We start from the raw sequence: 19,716 nt of genomic DNA on the forward strand, positions 1-19,716 counted from the left end.
TAGTTGTGATTTTTCCCCTACTTTCAAATATGTAATACAATCTTATTAATTATAGTCACCATGCTGTACATTATATCCCCATGACATTCATTTTATAACTGGAAATTCGTAATTTTTGATTTCCTTCATCCATTTCACCCACTCCCAACCCCTTGCTTCAGGCAACAACCAATCTGTTCTCTACATCCATGATTTTTTGTAATTTTTTTTTTAAGATTCCACATGTGAGATCATATGGTATTTGTCTCTTTCTGTCTGAATTATTTCACTTAGCATAATTCCCTCAAAGTCCATCCATGTTGTTGCAAATGGCAAGATTTCAGTATTTTTAATGGCTGAATAATATTTCATTGTGTATATATACCATATTTTCTTTTTCCATTCATCCCTTGATGGACACTTGGGGTGTTTCCATGTATTTATTATTGTAAATAATGCTGGAATGAACATGGGGGTGCATATATCTTTTCAAATTAGTGATTTTGTTTTCTTTGGATAAATACCCCGAAGTGGAATTGCTGGATCATATGGTAGTTCTATTTTTAATTTTTTGAGAAATGTCCTTAATGTGCTGCACCAATCTCCATAGTGGCTGCACCAATTTACATCTCCACCAACAGTGCACAAGGGTTTCCTTTTCTCTACATCTTCACCAACACTTTTTATTTCTTGTCTTTTTGATAACAGCCATTCTAACAGGTGTGAGGTGATATCTCATTGTGGTTTTGATTTGCATTTCCCTGATGACTGGTGATGTTGAGCACTTTTCATGTGCCTGTTGGCCATCTGTATGTCTTCTTTGGGAAAATGTCTATTCAGACTCTTGGCCCATTTTTTAATCAATTTTTTTTTTTGCTATTGAGTTGTATGAGTTCTTCATATATTTTGGATATTAACCCCTTGTCAGATATATGATTTGCAAATATTTTCTGCCATTTGGTAGATTGTGTTTTCATTATTGATAGTTTCCTTTGCTGTGCAGAAGCTTCTTAGTTTGACATAGTCCCACTTGTTTATTTTTGGTGTCAGATCCAAAAAATGATCACCAAGACTGATGTCAAGGAGCCTACCACCTGTTTTCTTCTAGGAGTTTTATGGCTTTAGGACCTACATTCAAGTCTTTAATCCATCTTGAGTTAATTTTTGTGTATGATGTTAGATAGTGCTCCAGTTTCATTCTCTTGCATATAGTTGTCCAGTTTCTCCGGCACCACTTATTGACGAGACTGTCCTCTCCCCACTGCATACTCTTGGCTCCTTTCATAAGTTAATTGACCATATATGTGTGGATTTACTTCTGGGCTCTCTGTTCTGTTCCACTGATCTATGTGTCTGTTTTTATGCCAATACAATAGTGTTTTGATTACTACAGCTTTTAAGATAGTTTGAAATCAAGGAGCATAATGCCTCCAGCTTTGTTGTTCTTTCTCAAGATTGCTTTGGCTATTCAGGGTCTTTTGTGGTTCCAGACAAATTTGAGGACTATTTGTTCTATTTCTGTGAAAAATGTCATAGGGAATTGTGATAGGGATTGTACTGAATCTGCACATTGCTTTGGATAGTATGGACATTTTCACAATATTAATTCTTCCAATCCATGAGCATGGACTATCTTACCATTTATTTGTGTCTTCTTCATTTCTTTCATCAATGTCTTATAGTTTTCAGTGTATTGGTCTTACATCTCTTTGGTTAAATTTATTCCTAGGTATTTTATTCTTTTTGATGCAATTGTAAATGTGATTGTTTTCTTAATTTCTCTTTCTGATATTTGTTTTTTGTTTGTTATTATGCAATAGATTTTTGTATATTGATTTTGTATGCAACTTTATTGGATTTATTTACTAGTTCTAACAGTTTTTTGTCATAGTCTTTAGGGTTTTCTATGTATAATATCATGCCATCTGCAAATAGTGACAGTTTTACTTCTTCCTTTCCAATTTGGATTTATTTCTTTTTCTTCTCTGATTGCTCTGGCTAGGACTTCCAATACTATATTGAATAAAAGTGGCAAGACTGGGCATCCTTGCCTTATTCCTGATCTTCGAGAAGAAGCTTTCAGCTTTTCACTGTTGAGTATGACGTAAGCTGTGGTCTTGTCATATATGGCATTTATTAAGTTGAGGTACATTCCCTCTATACCCACTTTGTTGAGAGTTTTTATCATAAATGGATGTTGAATATTTTCAAAAGCTTTTTCTGCATCTGTTGATGCATTGTATAATTTTTATCCCTCATTTTGTTAATGTGTTGTATCACACTGATTGATTTACAGCTGTTGAGCCATCCTTGCAGCCTTGGAATGACTCCTACTTGGTCATGGTGTATGATCCTTTTAATGTATTGCTGAATTCGGTTTGCTAATATTTTGTTGAGGATTTTTGCATCTATGTTCATCAGGGAAATTGGCCTGCAATTTTCTTTTCTTGTGGTGCCTTGTTTCGTTTTGGTAACAGGGTAATGCTGACTTCATAAAATGAATTTGAAGGTGTTCCCTCCTCTTCTATTTTTTGGAAGAGCTTGAGAAAGATTGGTATTAATTCTTCTTTGAATGTTTGGTAGAATTCACCAATGAAACTGTCTAGCCATTACTTTTACTTATTTTTTTATTTATTTTTATTTTAAAATATTTATTTATTTATTTATTTATATTTACTTATTTTGGCTGTGCCTGGTCTTAGCTGCAGTATACAGGATCCTTAGTTGCAGCATGCAGACTCTTAGTTACGACATGCAGACTTCTTAGTTGCAGCATGCAGACTCTTAGTTACAGCATACATGTGGGATCTAGTTCCCTGACCAGGGATCGAACCCAGGCCTCCTGCACTGGGAGAATGGAGTCTTACCCACTGGACCACCAGGGAAGTCCCTAGCCCTTGCTTTTAATATCTACTTTATTCAGATTTGCCAAAGTGTATTTTCTTTTGTGTACAAAAACCTATTAGGAACTTAATTTGAGGTCAAAATGCAGCCTAGTGAATACAGAGTGAGAATCGAGAGAATTTCCTTAATATTGCCATGAAGCTGCAGAATCTTCTCCACTGGCAAAGCAAACCTGTCAAGTGAACTAACTGCATATTTGGATTGGCCAGTCAGGGAGCAGTATGAACTTGACAAGTCTATACTCTCTAACTTGGGAATTGCGTAATGATATGTCGGAAAAGAGTCCTACCAGATCTGTCCTACTAGTTACCAACAGTGGGACCCTGAGCCAGTTACCTAACTTTTCTTAGTCTCAGTTTCCTCCTCTGAAAAATAGGGATAATGATGGGCACCTCGATTGTACAAAGTACATGTAAACGGCAGTTTATATTATTATTGGATTGTTCTGAATTTTCACATTTACTCTTTAGTTGGACAACACCTTTAAATCATCCTTACAATTTCAACATACTAGTTTATCCTAAATACATTTTTAATGGGCTCCTTCCTGAATGACTAATCCTGGAAGGTTTTCTGTAACCACTGATCACAATCATAGGATGTAGATTTACCATACATTTTGTCTATTTTCAGTAATTCTTAAGCAACCTTATGGAGTCTGCCTCACCTGTATTAGAAAATGTAACTGAAAATGATCTTTTTATTTCTTACCTCATTCAAATCTTGTACTTTCACTGTCTCTTGACCTTTCATACTGGTTTTTCGTCTGTCTTCCTATATTACTGATAATTCAGGCTCTAAGAGGGAAATCTTAATCCAAATAAACCATCAGTTAAAATACATATGTATATGTGTTATTTTTAAAAAATACTGAAAAGATAAGCTACATTTCTTAAGTGTCTTTTCCAGAGGCTACACCCCTGAAATCTCCCTTACCAACAAGTTTTACCTTTTTTCTGGTCTTGGATCCTTTGAAGAGTTGCTTTATTATATATTTGAGCCCTTGCTCTGTTTGCAACTTAACAAAAGGGAACAAGTACTATTAGAAAAACATACTAGAGAATCCTGATGATTCTGAAATAATCAAGCTGATAATTTACCTTATTTTTTTTTAACTTTACGAAAGTAATTTGTTATTGTTGATTGGCCCAGTAACAAATGCAAAGGAGGTTTATGAGTATTTAGATGTAATTCAGAAACAGAAGACACCAACATTGATATTACTTATTACTTTTAATCAGAATTAGGTTTCAAAAGAAACTTCAATTTGAAGTTTTTAATTTAATTCAGAGATAAAAATATTCCTTTACTTAGGCTGAAGAAAGGAAAGAGTTGATTCACAGAAGATTTTTATCTAACTAAATTTGGGGGAAAGTATTCTGGAGTTTGCTTATACTTCTAGGTTCATAACGTACTGCTAGATGTGTATTTAACCTACAGATTAAAAAAATAAATTCATTAATTTAGTAAAGCTGGTTATCAATAATTTACCTTTCTTGTGTTTAATAGCAATAAAACAGAAATAGCAATCCCAAGTTGATGAGTTAGAAAAAATGGGGAATGCTACTGGAAAAACGGATGCTAAAACCCAAGTGTAACTTTTATACATCTTCCTGTCCAGCAGTATGGACAAAACACCTACTTAAAAATCATGTTGACTTAGCAGCAGTGCACAAGGATATAGGGAAGGATATATCTTTCCCCCAGATCAGCTTCTCCCTCTGCATTAGCTGCCATCTGCACTGGCGAACGTTTCTGCACAACCACACATGACATGCTACTTAGTCCCACCCTTACCACCTGTGATTTCCCAGTGCCAAGTGCAGGAAATGTTTCAACTCTTAAAAATGAAAACTCCCCCCAATTTCTTTTGTGTTTTCTCAGGACAAGAATGTCATGTGTTTTAATGCTGTAACTTTTAAGAGATAGATTTTCAAAAGAAAATATATTTGAAATTTACCATAATCTGTGGCACACTAAATACCGTCATGCATTTAGGCAATTTATGTACTTCATGAGACCGACGATCAAAGTTTAAAGCAGAAAAAGAGAAATGAGCAATGGGATATAGAGCCCTCTAGGCAGCTGAAGGGAGCCTCCTACCTCACCTGTCAGCCAGCAGTAAGTAAAGAGAAGAACTAACGGACTTCTAGGGAATCCCCTCATTGGCACAGGGTAGCCGCCAACAACTGTGGAGAACGGTGTAACAGCTCAGAATTTTCCACTTTCAATGTTCTACTATCTGAAAGGTGGGGGCCATCTAATACTCTGAACCAAATTGTGCCTCCCAGGCACCGTGTGACTGGAGTTACTGCCATCCCCCCGTGTGCTTGTGTTGTGCTGTCCTCTCTCACAGGCACAGTCAAATGAGATGGTGGCTGCAGCCCCTGTAGAGAATAAAACACTGCCCGGTCATCACCTCCTGGTAGAGATGGTTTATGTGTTCAGTGCTGGGCATGTTGTAACCCTCGTGAGTTACAGTATGCTCCCTCTATGAATCCTCAGGAGACTTGGTATGATGTAGAAAATGAGCTCTAGGGCCAGACAGACCTGGATCAATTCCTGGCTCTGCCTCTTACTTTGGTCAAGCTCTTCTATGTTCTCTCAAATATGAAATGGAATATACCTACTTACTTTGGGGAGGGCTGTTATAGGGATTATATAAGATTATGTTTGTAAAACAAGATCATAGCATACGACCAATGTTCAATATATCATGACTACTGTTATTCCTGCCAGATACCTAGCATTTCTTCCATTTTAAGCATTTTCTCTGAGAACATGCATACTAGCAGCACTAAGATGGCGTATTTAATGGTAAATCTGTTTGCATATAAAAACAGGTAGGGCTTCCCTGGTGGCGCAGTGGTTGAGAGTCCGCCTGCCGATGCAGGGGACACGGGTTCGTGCCCCGGTCTGGGAAGGTCCCACATGCCGCGGAGCGGCTAGGGCCGTGAGCCATGGCTGCTGAGCCTGCGCGTCCGGAGCCTGTGCTCTGCAATGCAAGAGGCCACACCAGTGAGAGGCCCGCAAACCGCAAAAAACAACAACAACAAAACAACAACAGGTAAAGAACACAGTCATATATTGAGGAGTCTGCTTGATTTAAGGGAATAGTTTTCTAAATTATTTGTTCTTTTGAAGTCACAGGACTCCCCCCTTCCTTTTATATTCAAAAGAATTTTTTCTTTTTTAGAACATTGTTTATATTTATTTATCTATGTAGGTATGTATGTATGTATTTTTGGCTGCGTTGGGGCTTCGTTGCTGCGTGTGGGCTTTCTCTAGTTACGGTGAGCAGGGGCTACTTTTTGTTGCAGTGCGTGGGCTTCTCATTAGGTGGCTTCTCTTGTTGCAGAGCATGGACTCTAGGTCTGCAGGCTTCAGTAGTTGTGGTGCGTGGGCTCGGCAGTTGTGGCTTGTGGGCTCTAGGGCACAGGCTCAGTAGTTGTGGCACACGGGCTTTGTTGCTCCATGGCATGTGGGATCTTCCCAGACCAGGGCTCGAACCCGTGTCCCCTGCATTGGCAGGCAGATTCTTAACCACTGCGCCACCAGGGAAGTCCTCAAAAGAATTCTTATGGGGAAACTGTCTACAGAGTGCCCTCAAGTGGAGGCTTCTCTGGTTGATGTGGAGGCAGAAGGCCTAGGGATTTGCGTCTGTGGAACAGCAAGAACCCCTGAAACACAGTTTGGAAACTGCAGTGGCAAAAACATGGGTTTTGTAGTTAGTTGAAATCTGAAATCTTGACTTCCACATTTGTGCATTTGTGATCTTGGTTTCCTCATCTGTAAAGCAAGGTGAACAATACCTATCTCTCCAAATTTCTGTTAACATTAAATGAGTTATGCCAACCCCCACACCCAGCAGAGTTGTTGCAACATTATAGGTACTCAGATCTTAGTTTCTATCCTTTCACTTACTTTTTTTTGTAGTATACAGAAAATAAAGTAGTTAGAGGTCAGGAATAATTGCATGAGACACCCAAGTACCTGTCTAAAAGCTGAAGATCCATGAAAAGGAAAGAATGGCACTAGGTCAAGATCTGGAAATGAGCTCATGGGAAAGGGCTGTTACTCTTTACCTAATGGTTACAGCACTCAGTTCACTTAATTCCTCTGCTGAGAATGACCCTTTACTTAATACTTATTGTTGTCACCATCACCCAGCTGCTAAACACAATCAAGGAAGCTTGAGGTTTTTTCTTCATGAAAGATTAAGAGAGAACTGTGAAGACAAAAATCTATTTATAGTTACATCCTCTTTCCTCAGGAAATGACTTTAAAAAATCATTTAAGTATAACTGACTACTTATTCATCAAGTACCTTTTCTAGTTTTAAAGACTTCTTCTTTAAAGAGAAGAAACATTTACTTACAATGTTTCTCACTATCTCATTCCAGCTGGCTCTACATGGGATGAAGTAAGTGAAAGGATCAGTGAGAGTCAATATAAAGCCTTATAATTTTAGAAATCCACACATATTTCAAGTCTTAATGACAAGGAAAAGAAAACTGGTTTCTATTACAGCCTACAGGATTGAGATTAGACACAGAAAAAAATTTCTGATACTTAATATTAAACATTAGGGAGAAAAACTGTGTGATCTTCTTTTCTGAACATCTTTTAAAATAAGATAGATGCTCATTTATTCAGAATGTCATAGACAACATTTATCATAGAGGGAGGTAGATTAACCAGTTATTCTACAAGGATCTTCTCTGTTGTCAAGAATGCTATGATACAAAGGGCCACAAGGTGTCATATCTCCCTTCAAGAAAGAACTTGCCACATTCTTCTCAGGCAGCCTCCAGTGAATGACTGAGCATGGTGAGGATATTAAAGCCTGGTCATTTCTGGTCAGTGTGGATCCTCTACAGGTTACCATTGTGCCAAAGCCCTTGCTGGCCTGGCTGAGACTTCTCAGAGCTGCAATACAGTCTGAGACTCTTCTTATCCAATCTTCCTTCCTTCTCTCTCTTCTTTAACAGATGCCAGGACTGCATCATGACCTGAAGGTTTTGCCCATGTCTACTCCTTCTTTTTATCCTTCACAGGTACCAGCCCAAACAACTCTCCTGCAATTCTAAGTTCATCTTGGTGCCTGATTCCCAGAGTGGCCTCCTTCAGGTGAATTTATGGATGACAGAACAAGGAATGGGCCACTATCATGTCACCATCAAAAACAAAAGAAAATGATGATTTGATTAAAGACACAAATATAAATACCCAAGAAGCTCAGTGAACTGCAAGAAGGATGAACTCAAAGAGACCCACACTGAGGCACAGTATAATCAAACTATTTGAAAGACAAAGAAAGAAATAATCTTGAAAGCAGCAAGAGAGAAGTGACAACACATACAGGGGATCTTCAATAAGATTACCAGCAGATTTCTCATCAGAAACTTTGGAGGCCAGAAGGCAGTGGGCAGATATATTCAAAATGCTAAAAGAAAAAAAACCTGTCAACCAAGGATCCTATATCCAGCAAAACTGTCCTTTCAAGAGTGAGGAAGAAATTAAGACATTCAAGATCAACAAAAGCTGAGGGAGTTTGTTACCACTAGACTTGCCCTATGAGAAATCCTAAAGGGACTCCTGCATGGTAAAATCAAAGGATACTAAACAGTAACTCAAAGCCATATGAAAAGATAAAGATCTCAGTAAAGGTAAATACATGAGCAATTATAAAAGCTAGTATTATTGTAACTATGGTTTGAAACTCCATTTTTTGTTTTCTACATGATTTAAAAGACTAATACATTGTTTTAAAACTATTATTAGTCTAAAAGCTAGTACCACTGTAACTTTGGTTTCTAATTCCACATTTTGGTTTCTGCATAGTTTAAGAAACTAATGCATTTAAAAAAGCAATCGTTAGTTCATGTTTTTGGACACACAAGATAGAGAGATGTAATTTTGTGACATCAATAACTGAAAAGGATGGGGGCAGCGTTTTTGCATATTATTGAAGCTAAATTGGCATAAATTCAAATTAGGGTGTTATAACTTTAGCATGTTAAATGTAATCCCTATGGTAACCACGAAGAAACCAGTTATAGAATATACTCAAAACGAAATGAAAAGGGACTTAAAGTGTTTCATTACAAAAAAATCAACTACATACAAGAGAGACAGTAATGCAAGAAATCGAGGACAAAAAGCTATAAGGTACATAGAAACAAATGGCAAAAGACAGAAGTAAGTCTTACTTTAATAAGTACTTTAAATATAAAGGGATTAGTTTCTCCAATCAAAAGACAGAGATTGGCAGAATGGATAAAAACAAAATATGATTCAACTACATAGTGTCTATAAGAGATTCACTTTAGATCCAAAGACACAAAGAGGTTAAAAGTGAAAGGATGAAAAAAATTTTCCATGCTAATAGTAACCAAAAGAGAATAGGGTTGGTGAAACTAAAATTAGATGAAATAGACTCTATTTTTAAAAAACTTTTTTTGGCCATACCCCATGGCATGCGGGATCTTAGTGCCCCGACCAGGGATCAAACCTGTGCCACCTGGATTGGAAGTGCAGAGTCTTAACCACTGGACCACCATGGAAGTCCCAGACTTTAAATCAAAAAAGTTACAAGTGACAAAGAAGGACTTATATTTTAATAAATAGTTCAATACAGCAACAAGATATAAAAATTATAAATATTTATATACCTAATAACCAACCAAAATGTAAAAATTGGGAGATAAAAAGAAGAAATAAACATTCCTACAATAAGAGTTGGAGACTTCAATACCTTGCTCTCAATAATGGATAAAACAACCAGATATAAGATAAGTAAGGAAGCAGAGGACTTGAGCAACACAATAATCCAATGAGATCTAACTGACAGGGGACTTCCCTGGTGATCCAGTGAGTAAGACTCCATGCTCCCAATGCAGGGGGCCCGGGTTCGATCCCTGGTCGGGGAATTAGATCCCACATGCATGCCGCAACTAAGAAGTTCACATGCTGCAACTAAAAGATCCCACATGCCACAATGAAAGATCCTGCATGCCCCAACAAAGATCCCATGTGCCACAACAAAGACTTGGTGAAGCCTAAATAAATAAATAAATAAATAAATTTTAAAAAGATCTAACAGACATATATAGATCTACTCAACAACATTATAATACTCAATCTTCTGAAGTGCACACAGGACATTCTCCAGGATAGACCATATCTTAGGCCACAAACTAAGTCTTAATGTATTTAAAAAATAGGTATCATAAAAGCCTCTTTTCCAACTACAGTAAGGTGGAGTTAGAAATTAATAACACAAGGAAAACTGGAAAATTCACATATTTGTGGCGATTTAAACGACATGCTCTTAATCAACCAATGGATCAAAGAAGAAATCATAAGAGAAATAAGGAAATACTTAGAGATGAATGAAAATGAAAGCACAACATATTAAAACATATGGGATGCAATGAAAGCAGTACTAAGGGGGAATTTTATAGCTACAGACACTTATATTAAAGAACAAGAGCGACTTCAAATCAACAACCTAACTTTACAATTTAAGAAACTAGAAAAAGGACAACAAACTACATGCAAAGGTAGCAAATAGAAACAATAAAGGTTAGAGCAGAGATCAACAAAACAGAGAATAGAAAAACCTAGAAAATCAGTGAAACCAAAAGTTTGTTCTTTGAAAATATCAATAAAATTGACAAACCTTTAGCTGGAATAACTAAGGGAAAAAGAGAGAAGATACAAATTACTAAAATAAGAATTGAAAGTGGGGACATTACTACTGATTCTACAGAAATAAAAAGGATTATAAGAGAGTACTCTAAACAACTGTACATCAACAAACTGTATAACCTACATGCAATGGACGAATTCCTAGCAATACAAAACCAAAAATGACTGAATCATGAAGAAATAGAAAATTTGAATAGACCTATAACTAACAAGGACATTGAATTAGTAATCAAAAATCTCCTATACAAAGAAAAGCCCTGGACCTGATGGCTTTACTGGTGAATTCTACAAATTATTTGAAGAAGAACCAATACCAATCCTTCTCAAACTTTCCCCAAAACTTGAAAGGGAAGAAACACTTCCTAAGTCATCCTATGAGGGCAGCATTAACCTTATCCAAAGGCAGGCAAAGACACTACAAGAAAAGAAAATGACAGACTACTATCCCTTATGAGCATTGATGCAAAAATCCTCAATAAAATACTAGCAAAACAAATTTAACACCGTATGAGAAAGATTATACACCATGACCAAATCAGATTTGCTCCTAGAATGCAAAGATGGTTCAACATAGGAATTTTTTTGTGTGTGTGTGTGGTACGCGGGCCTCCCACTGTTGTGGCCTCTCCCACTGCGGGGCACAGGCTCTGGATGCGCAGGCCCAGCGGCCATGGCCCACGGGCCCAGCCACTCTGCGGCATGTGGGATCCTCCCGGACCAGGGCACGAACCTGCATCCCCTGCATCAGCAGGCGGACTATCAACCACTGTGCCACCAGGGGAGCCCCCAACATAGGAATATTGATCGATGTAATACAACACATTAACAGAATAAAGGGGATAAAAACATGATCATCTCAACTGATGCTGCAAAAGCATTTGACAAAATTCAGTACCCTTTCATGATTAAAAAGCACTCCACAAACTAGGAATAGAAGGAAACTCCTCAACATAATAAAATATATATGAAAAACTCACAGTGAACATGATACTCAATGGTGAAAAAACTGAAGGCTTTTCCTCTAAGATCAGGAACAAGGCAAGGATGTCTGCTTTCACCACTTCTATTCAACATAGTACTGGAATCAGCCAGAGCAATTTAGCAAGAAAAAAATAAATAAAAGGCATCCAAATTGGAAAGGAAAGAGTAAAATTATCTCTGTTTGCAGATGAGCTTATGTGTAGAAAACCTTAAAGATTCCACAAACTGTTAGAAATAATAAATGAATTCAGCCAAGTAGCAGGATACAACTGTAACACACAAAAATAAGTTGCACTTCTACACACTAACAGTGAACAATCTGAAAAGGAAATTACAAAAACAGTTCCATTTATAGTAGCATCAAAAAGCATAAAATACTTAGGAATTAACTTAACCAAAGAGGCGAAAGACTTACACAATGAAAACTACAAAACACTGCTGAAAGAAATTGTAGAAGACATAAATAAAAACACATCCCATGTTCATGGATTGAAAAACTTAACAATTTATTGACTGGAGCCGTATTAATATGCCAAATGTTATTGACCAGAGACGTATCAATATGCTTTTAGAGAGTGATACAATTAACATCACCATGGAAGTTGTTAGAGCTTAAAATTGATCAAGCATTCATTATACAACTTATGATTGTCATTATCATTCACATTTGGCTCCATTAGGTTTTTGTTCCAACCTTGTGTATATTATAAATGCAAGTTCATTACTGTAAAATTTTTGAAAATGACACATCATGAAATTTTGAGTGAAGAAGAATTTTTTGGTGAATTTTATGCAGATACTTTCTCTGATTGTCCAAGTGACATATATACTAGTGTCTCAGAAGATGATAGTTCTTCAGAATACAGTTTTGATTCAGACAATGTGAATATTAGATCAACAAAAAGACAAAAAACCTTAGTGACTGACTCTGATACGGAAAGTGAAAATGAAACTCATGGTGCTGGAGAATGCTCCTTTGATTCTACAGAAGAGTGGACTGAAGACAACATTTCACGAAAATTAGAAGACTTTACAGGTGTGTCAGATGTAACTATTGAATGTAATAACCTGCAAAGTGTTAGTGAAATAGAATTAATTTTTGGTAACAATTTTTTTGAGTTGGTCACTTCTCAAACAAAATTGAATCACCAACAGAAAAAAAATCATATAAAAAGTATAAGACTTTAAAATAGACTGATGTAACCAACGACGTGAAGAAGTTTCTTGGATTAATAATTTTTATTTATTTATTTATTTTTATTTTTGGCTGTGTTGGGTCTTCGTTTCTGTGCGAGGGCTTTCTCTAGTTGTGGCAAGCAGGGGCCACTCTTCATCGCAGTGCATGGGCCTCTCAGTCGTGGTCTCTCTTGTTCCGGAGCACAGGCTCCAGACGCACAGGCTCAGTAGTTGTGGCTCACGGGCCCAGTTGCTCCGCAGCATGTGGGATCTTCCCAGACCAGGGCTCGAACCTGTATCCCCTGCATTGGCAGGCAGATTCTCAACCACTGCTCCACCAGGGAAGCCCTGGATTAATAATTTTGATGGGACAAAAAAGAAAGACACACTGGAAAAAATATTGGTCGACTGATCCGTTACTTGAAATACCAAAGATTATGATGAGAAGAAGGTTTGAACAAAGATTATGCCAAGAAGAAGGTTTGAACAAATAATGACATTTTGTCACTTTAAAGATAATTTGGAAACTCCACTTCCTGTAGACAATTTCAAAAGCTAAACCTCTTTTGGATTATTTTCTACCAAAATTTCAATCGATCTATATACCCAAACAAGAGCTATCACTTGAGGAGGCAACGATAAAGTGGAGAGGACGACTCAGATTCAAAACCTATAATCCCAGAAAACTTACAAAATATGGAATTTTGGTCAGGATGGTTAGAGAAAGTGAAACTGGATACATATGCAACCTTGAGATTTACATGGTTGAAGGAAAGAAACTGCAAGAAACAATATTATTGGTCCTACAACCTTATCTTGGTTCATGGCACCATATTTACCAAGACAATTATTACAACAGTGTGTCCACATCTGAAATATTGCTGAAAAATAAAACCAGAGTTTGTGCGACTGTAAGAGAGAATCATGGTCTACCAAACCAATTAAAGTTGAAATCTAAAAATCTACAGAGGGGAGAAATGACATTCTTACAGAAAGGAGAAGTGATTCTTCTTATATGGAAAGACAAGAGGCTAGTCTGCATGGTGGCAACTATTCATGACGCCTCCATAGCACCTACAGGAAAGGAAGACAGGAGGACTGGCCATCAGAAAACTAAGCCCACTTGTATACTGGAGTATAATGAATATGTGAAAGGAGTTAATCGATCCGATTAATATCTGGCAAACCTCAAAATCCTCTGGAAAACTCGAAAATGGCATAAGAAAGTGGATTTCTATTTGAGTAGTTGCAGTTTATTCAATGCATTTAAAATTTATTGTAGCCTTAAGGCACATAATAAAATGACTTACAAGCAATTTTTGTTAGCCGTAGCTAGAGAATGGTCAGTAGGGTAACTGACCATTCTCGTGAATGTAGTGGTAGTCCCACCCTGGTCCCTCTTGTGGCATTTCTAAAAGAGCCCCCTGCAAAGATCCACCTTGTCGACTGTCAGTTAAATAAAAGAATATATTCTAGAGGAAATGTCCCACAGGACTAAAAAAAAAAAAAAAAAAAAAAATGCTGCCAGAAAGTGTAGAGTCTGCTTTTCCAGGGGAAAGTGCAGTGAAACACAGTGTATTTGTAATAGATCTTCTGTTCCCCGGCACAGATGTGCCTACTATACCACCTATCACACTCTAACAAAATATTAGAATCCTTTAGTAAGACATGTACAAAGTTTAAACTAAATACATTAAGTGCAAAAAAAGTTGTTGATATTTACTCAAATGTGGGTGTTTCAATATTCACTTACATAACAAATCGCCAGACACAAGCATAATGTGTTAATATTGTTAAGATGTTATTGCTACCCAAAGCGATCTACAGATTCAGTGCAATCTTTGCAGAAAAAAAAAAAAACCCATCCTAAAATTCATATGGAATCTCAAGGGATGACAAATAGCCAAAACTACCTTGAAAAAGAACAAAACTGATGGATTCCCACTTCCTGATTTTAAAACTTACCACAAAGCTACAGCAGTCAAAACTGTGTTACTGGCATAAAGACAGACACATAGACCAAAGGAATAGAACACAGAGACCAGAAATAGACTTTTGCTTATATGATCAAGTGATTTTTGACAAGTGTGCCAAGACCATTCAATGGGAAAAGGACAGTCTTTTCAACAAATGATGCTGGAATAACTGGACATTCACATGCCAAAGAATGAAGTTGGACCCTTATCTAACAGCATACATAAAAAGTAACTCAAATTTATCAAAGACTTAAATCTAAGACCCAAAACTCTAAAACTCATAGAAGAAAACATAGGGGAAAAATTTCACAACATTTTCTTAAATATGATAGTGATTTCTTAGATGTGACATCAAAGGCACAGGCAACAAAAGAAGAAATAGACAAACTGGACTTCATGAAAACAATTTTTTTGTGCATCAAAAGATACTTTATAATAAATAAATAAATAACAAGTAAAGATAAATATTAAAAGAGGATACTTTAACAGAGTGAAAGGCAATCTATGGAATTGGAAAAATACTTGTAAGTTATATATCTGATAAGGGATTAATGTAAGTAGAACATATAGAGAATTCTTAAAACTCACCAACATAAAAACAAAACAATCTGATTAAAAAAAATGGGCAAAGGACATGAATAGATACTCCTCAAATGAAGACATATGAATGGTCAATAAGCACATAAAAAAATGCTCAACATCACTAATTATTAGGGAAATGCAAACCAAGACCACAGTGAGATACCACATCACACCCATTAGGATAGCTATCATCAAATAAAATATAGGGGCTTCCCTGGTGGCACAGTGGTTGAGAGTCCTCCTGCCAATGCAGGGGACACGGGTTCGTGTCCCGGTCCGGGAAGATCCCACATGCCAGGGAGTGGCTAGGCTCGTGAGCCATGGCCACTGAGCCTGTGCATCTGGAGCGTGTGCTCCACAACGGGAGAGGCCACAACAGTGAGAGGCCCGCGTACCACAAAAGAAAAAAAAAAAAAATAAATAAAATAAAATATAAAATAACAAGTGTTGATGAGGATGTGGCGAAATTGGAACACTTGTGCACTGTGTGGGAATGTAAAGTGGTGCAGTCATTGTGGAAAATGGTATGGTGGTTCCTCACAAAATTAAACAGAATTATCATATAATCCAGCAATTCCACATCTAGGTATATACCCAAAAGCAGCGGTCCACAACCTTTTTGGCACCAGGGACCGGTTGCGTGGAGGACAATTTTTTCACGGACGGGGGTCGGGGGGGATGGTTTAGGCGGTAATGTGAGCAATGGAGAGAGATGGGGAGCGGCAGATGAAGCTTTGTTCACTCGCCCACCACTCACCTCCTGCTATTCGGCCCGGTTCCTAACAGACCGCGGACTGGTCTGCAGCCCAGGGGTGGAGACCCCTGCACTTGTATACTCATGTTCATAGTAGCATTATTCACAGTAGCTGAAACATGAAAGCGAACCAAGTATCCAAAGATAAATGAATAGATAAATAAAATGTGGTATATGCATACAATGGAATATTATCCACCCTTAAAAAGGAAGGGGATTCTGATATATGCTACAACATAGATGAAATTTGAAGACATTATGCTAACTGAAATAAGAAAGTCACAAAAGGACAAAGAGTGTATGATTCCACTTATATGAGGTAGTTAGAGTAGTCAAAATCATAAAGAAAGTACAATGGTGGCTGCCTAGGCTGTGAGGGAAGGGCAGAATTAAGGAGGTACTGTTTAATGGGTACAGATTTTCAGTTTTGCAAGATGAAGTGAGTTCTAGAGGTGGATGGTGGTGATGGTTGAATAACAATATGCATGTGCTTAAATATCACTGAACTGTATGCTTAAAAATCGTTAACATGGTAAATTATCTGTTATGTGTATTTTATTACAGTAAAAAAATTTTTTTTTTTAATTAAGTAAAACAAAGACATTTGCAGACAAACAAAACCAGAGAGTTTATCACTAGCAGATCTGCACTAGAAGAAATGTTAATCCTGTACTTCAGGCTGAAGAAGTATGGTACCAGATGGAAACGTGGATCTGGACAAAGTAATGATGAGCTCTAGAAATGGCCAATCAGCATACAAGAAGACATTCAATATCATTAGTCATTCAGGAAATGCAAATCAAAACTATACTGAGGTTACAGGCTCTTTCTGGGGGCTAATGGTGGACTCCGGGAGGGCTCATGCCAAGGAGTACTTCAGAGAATTTTAACTGTCAGTGTCCTTGCCCCTGAGGTGAGCCACAACCACCCCCCACCTCTGCAGGAGACCCTCCAACACTAGCAGCTGTGTGGCTGACAGGGTCTTGGTGTTCTGGCCGGCTGTCAGGCCTGAGCCTCTGAGTTGGGAGAGCGGACGTCAGGACACTGGACCACCAGAGACCTCCTGGCCCCACGTAATACCAGTTGGTGAGAGCTCTTCCAGAGATCTCAGTCTCAATGCTAAGACCCAGCTCCACTCAATGACCAGCAAGCTCCAGTGCTGGACACCCCATGCCAAACAACTAGCAAGACAGGAACACAACCCTACCCATTAGCAGAGAGACTGACTAAAATCATAATAAGGTCATAAACACCCCAAAACACACCACCAGACATGGTCCTGCTTACCAGAAAGACAAGGCCCATCCTCATCCACCAGAACATAGGAACCAGTCCCCTCCACCAGGAAGCCTACACAACCCACGGAACCAACCTTACCCACTGAGGGCACCACCAAAAACAACAGGAACTATGAACCTGCAGCCTGCGAAAAGGAGACCCTAAACACAGTAAGTTAAGCAAAATGAGAAGACAGAGAAATACGCAGCAGATGAAGGAGTGAGGTAAAAACCCACCAGACCAAAAAAACGAAGAGGATATAGGCAGTCTACCTGAAAAAGAATTCAGAGTAATGATAGTAAAGATGATCCAAAATCTTGGAAACAGATGGAAAAAATAGAAGAAACGTTTAATAAAGACCTAGAAGAACTAAAGAGCAAACAAAGATGAACAACACAAAACCAGAGGAGGAAGAGTAAAAGAAAGGGACTGAGAAAATATTTGAAGAGATCACAGTTGAAAACTTTGCTAATATGGTAAAGGAAAGGGTCAATCAAGTCCAGGAAGCGCAGAGAGTCCCATACAGTATAAATCCAAGCAGAAACATGAAAGAAACACAAGAGAAGGGAAAGACCTACAGTAACAAACCCAAAACAATTAAGAAAATGGTAATAGGAACATACATATTGATAATCACCTTAAATGTAAATGGGTTAAATGCTCCAACCAAAAGACATAGACTGGCTGAATAGATACAAAGACAAGACCCGTATATCTGCTATCTAAAAGAGACCCACTTCAGACCTAGGGACACATACAGACTGAAAGTGAGAGGATAGGAAAAGATATTCCATGCAAATGGAAATCAAGAGAAAACTGGAGCAGCAACTTTCATATCAGACAAAATAGACTTTAAAATAAAGACTATTACAAGAGACAAAGAAGGACACTACATAATGATCATGGGATCAATCCAAGAAGAAGATATAACAATTGTAGATATTTATGCACCCAACAGAGGAGCTCCTCAATATATAAGGAAAATGCTAACAGCCATAAAAGGGGAAAATGAAAGTAACACCATAATAATAGGGGACTTTAACACCCCACTTTCACCAATGGACAGATTAACCAAAATGAAAATAGATAAGGAAACACAAGCTTTAAATGACACATTAAACAAGATGGATTTAATTGATATTTACAGGACATTCCATCCAAAAACACCAGAATATACTTTCTTCTCAAGTGCTCATGGAACATTCTCCATGATAGATCATATCTTGGGACACAAGTCAAGCCCTGGTAAATTTAAGAAAACTGAAATCATATCAAGTATCTTTTCCGACCACAACACTATGAGACTAGATATCAATTACAGGGGAAAAAAGTGTAAAAAATACACTTTTTTGGAAAATGAAGGAAACAATAGCAAAGATCAATAAAACTAAAAGCTGGTTCTTTGAGAAGATAAACAAAATTGATAAACCATTAGCCAGACTAATCAGGAAAAAAAGGGAGAAGGCTCAAATCAATAGAATTAGAAATGAAAAAGGAGAAGTAACAACTGACACTACAGAAATACAAAGGATCATGAGGGATTTCTACAAGCAACTGTATGCTAATAAAATGGACGACCTGGCAGAAATGGACAAATTCTTAGAAAAGCACAACCTTCCGAGACTGAACCAGGAAGAAATAGAAAATATTAACAGACCAACCACAAGCAGCAAAATTGAAATGGTAATTAAAAATCTTCCAACAAACAAAAGCCCAGGACCAGATGGCTTCACACGTGAATTCTATCAAACATTTACAGAAGAGCTAACACCCATCCTTCTCAAACTGTTCCAAAATATAGCAGAGGGAGGAACACTCCCAAACTCATTCTACGAGGTCACCATCACCCTGATACCAAAACCAAACAAATATGTCACAAAGAAAGAAAACCACAGGCCAATATCACTGATTAACAGAGATGCAAAAATCCTCAACAAAATACCAGCAAACAGAATCCAACAGCGCGTTAAAAGGATCATACACCATGATCAAGTGGGGTTTATCCCAGGAATGTGAGGATTCTTCAGTATACACAAATCAATGTGATACGCCATATTCACAAATTGAAGGATAAAAACCATACGATCATCTCAATAGATGCAGAAAATCTTTCAACAAAATTCAACACCCATTTATGATAATAACCCTCCAGAAAGTAGGCACAGAGGGAACTTACCTCAACATAATAAAGGCCATATATGAAAAACCCAGAGCCAACATCGTTCTCAATGGTGAAAAACGGAAACCATTTCCACTAAGATCAGGAACAAGACAGGTTGCCCACTCTCACCACTATTATTCAATATAGTTTTGGAAGTTTTAGCCACAGCAATTAGAGAAGAAAAAGAAATAAAAGGAATCCAAATTGGAAAA

The 19,716-nt window shown here is 37.6% G+C and overlaps 1 protein-coding gene across 1 annotated transcript in view; it reads right to left on the bottom strand.

The window, feature by feature from the left end:
* CCDC30 (coiled-coil domain containing 30) overlaps positions 1-19,716 on the bottom strand; it is a 168,196-nt gene that overhangs the window by 88,971 nt on the left and 59,509 nt on the right. The gene's annotated exons all lie outside the window — the stretch shown is intronic.

Source organism: Physeter macrocephalus, chromosome 3 (assembly GCF_002837175.3).
Source record: "Physeter macrocephalus isolate SW-GA chromosome 3, ASM283717v5, whole genome shotgun sequence".
In the NCBI taxonomy this organism is placed as follows: Eukaryota; Metazoa; Chordata; class Mammalia; order Artiodactyla; family Physeteridae; genus Physeter; species Physeter macrocephalus.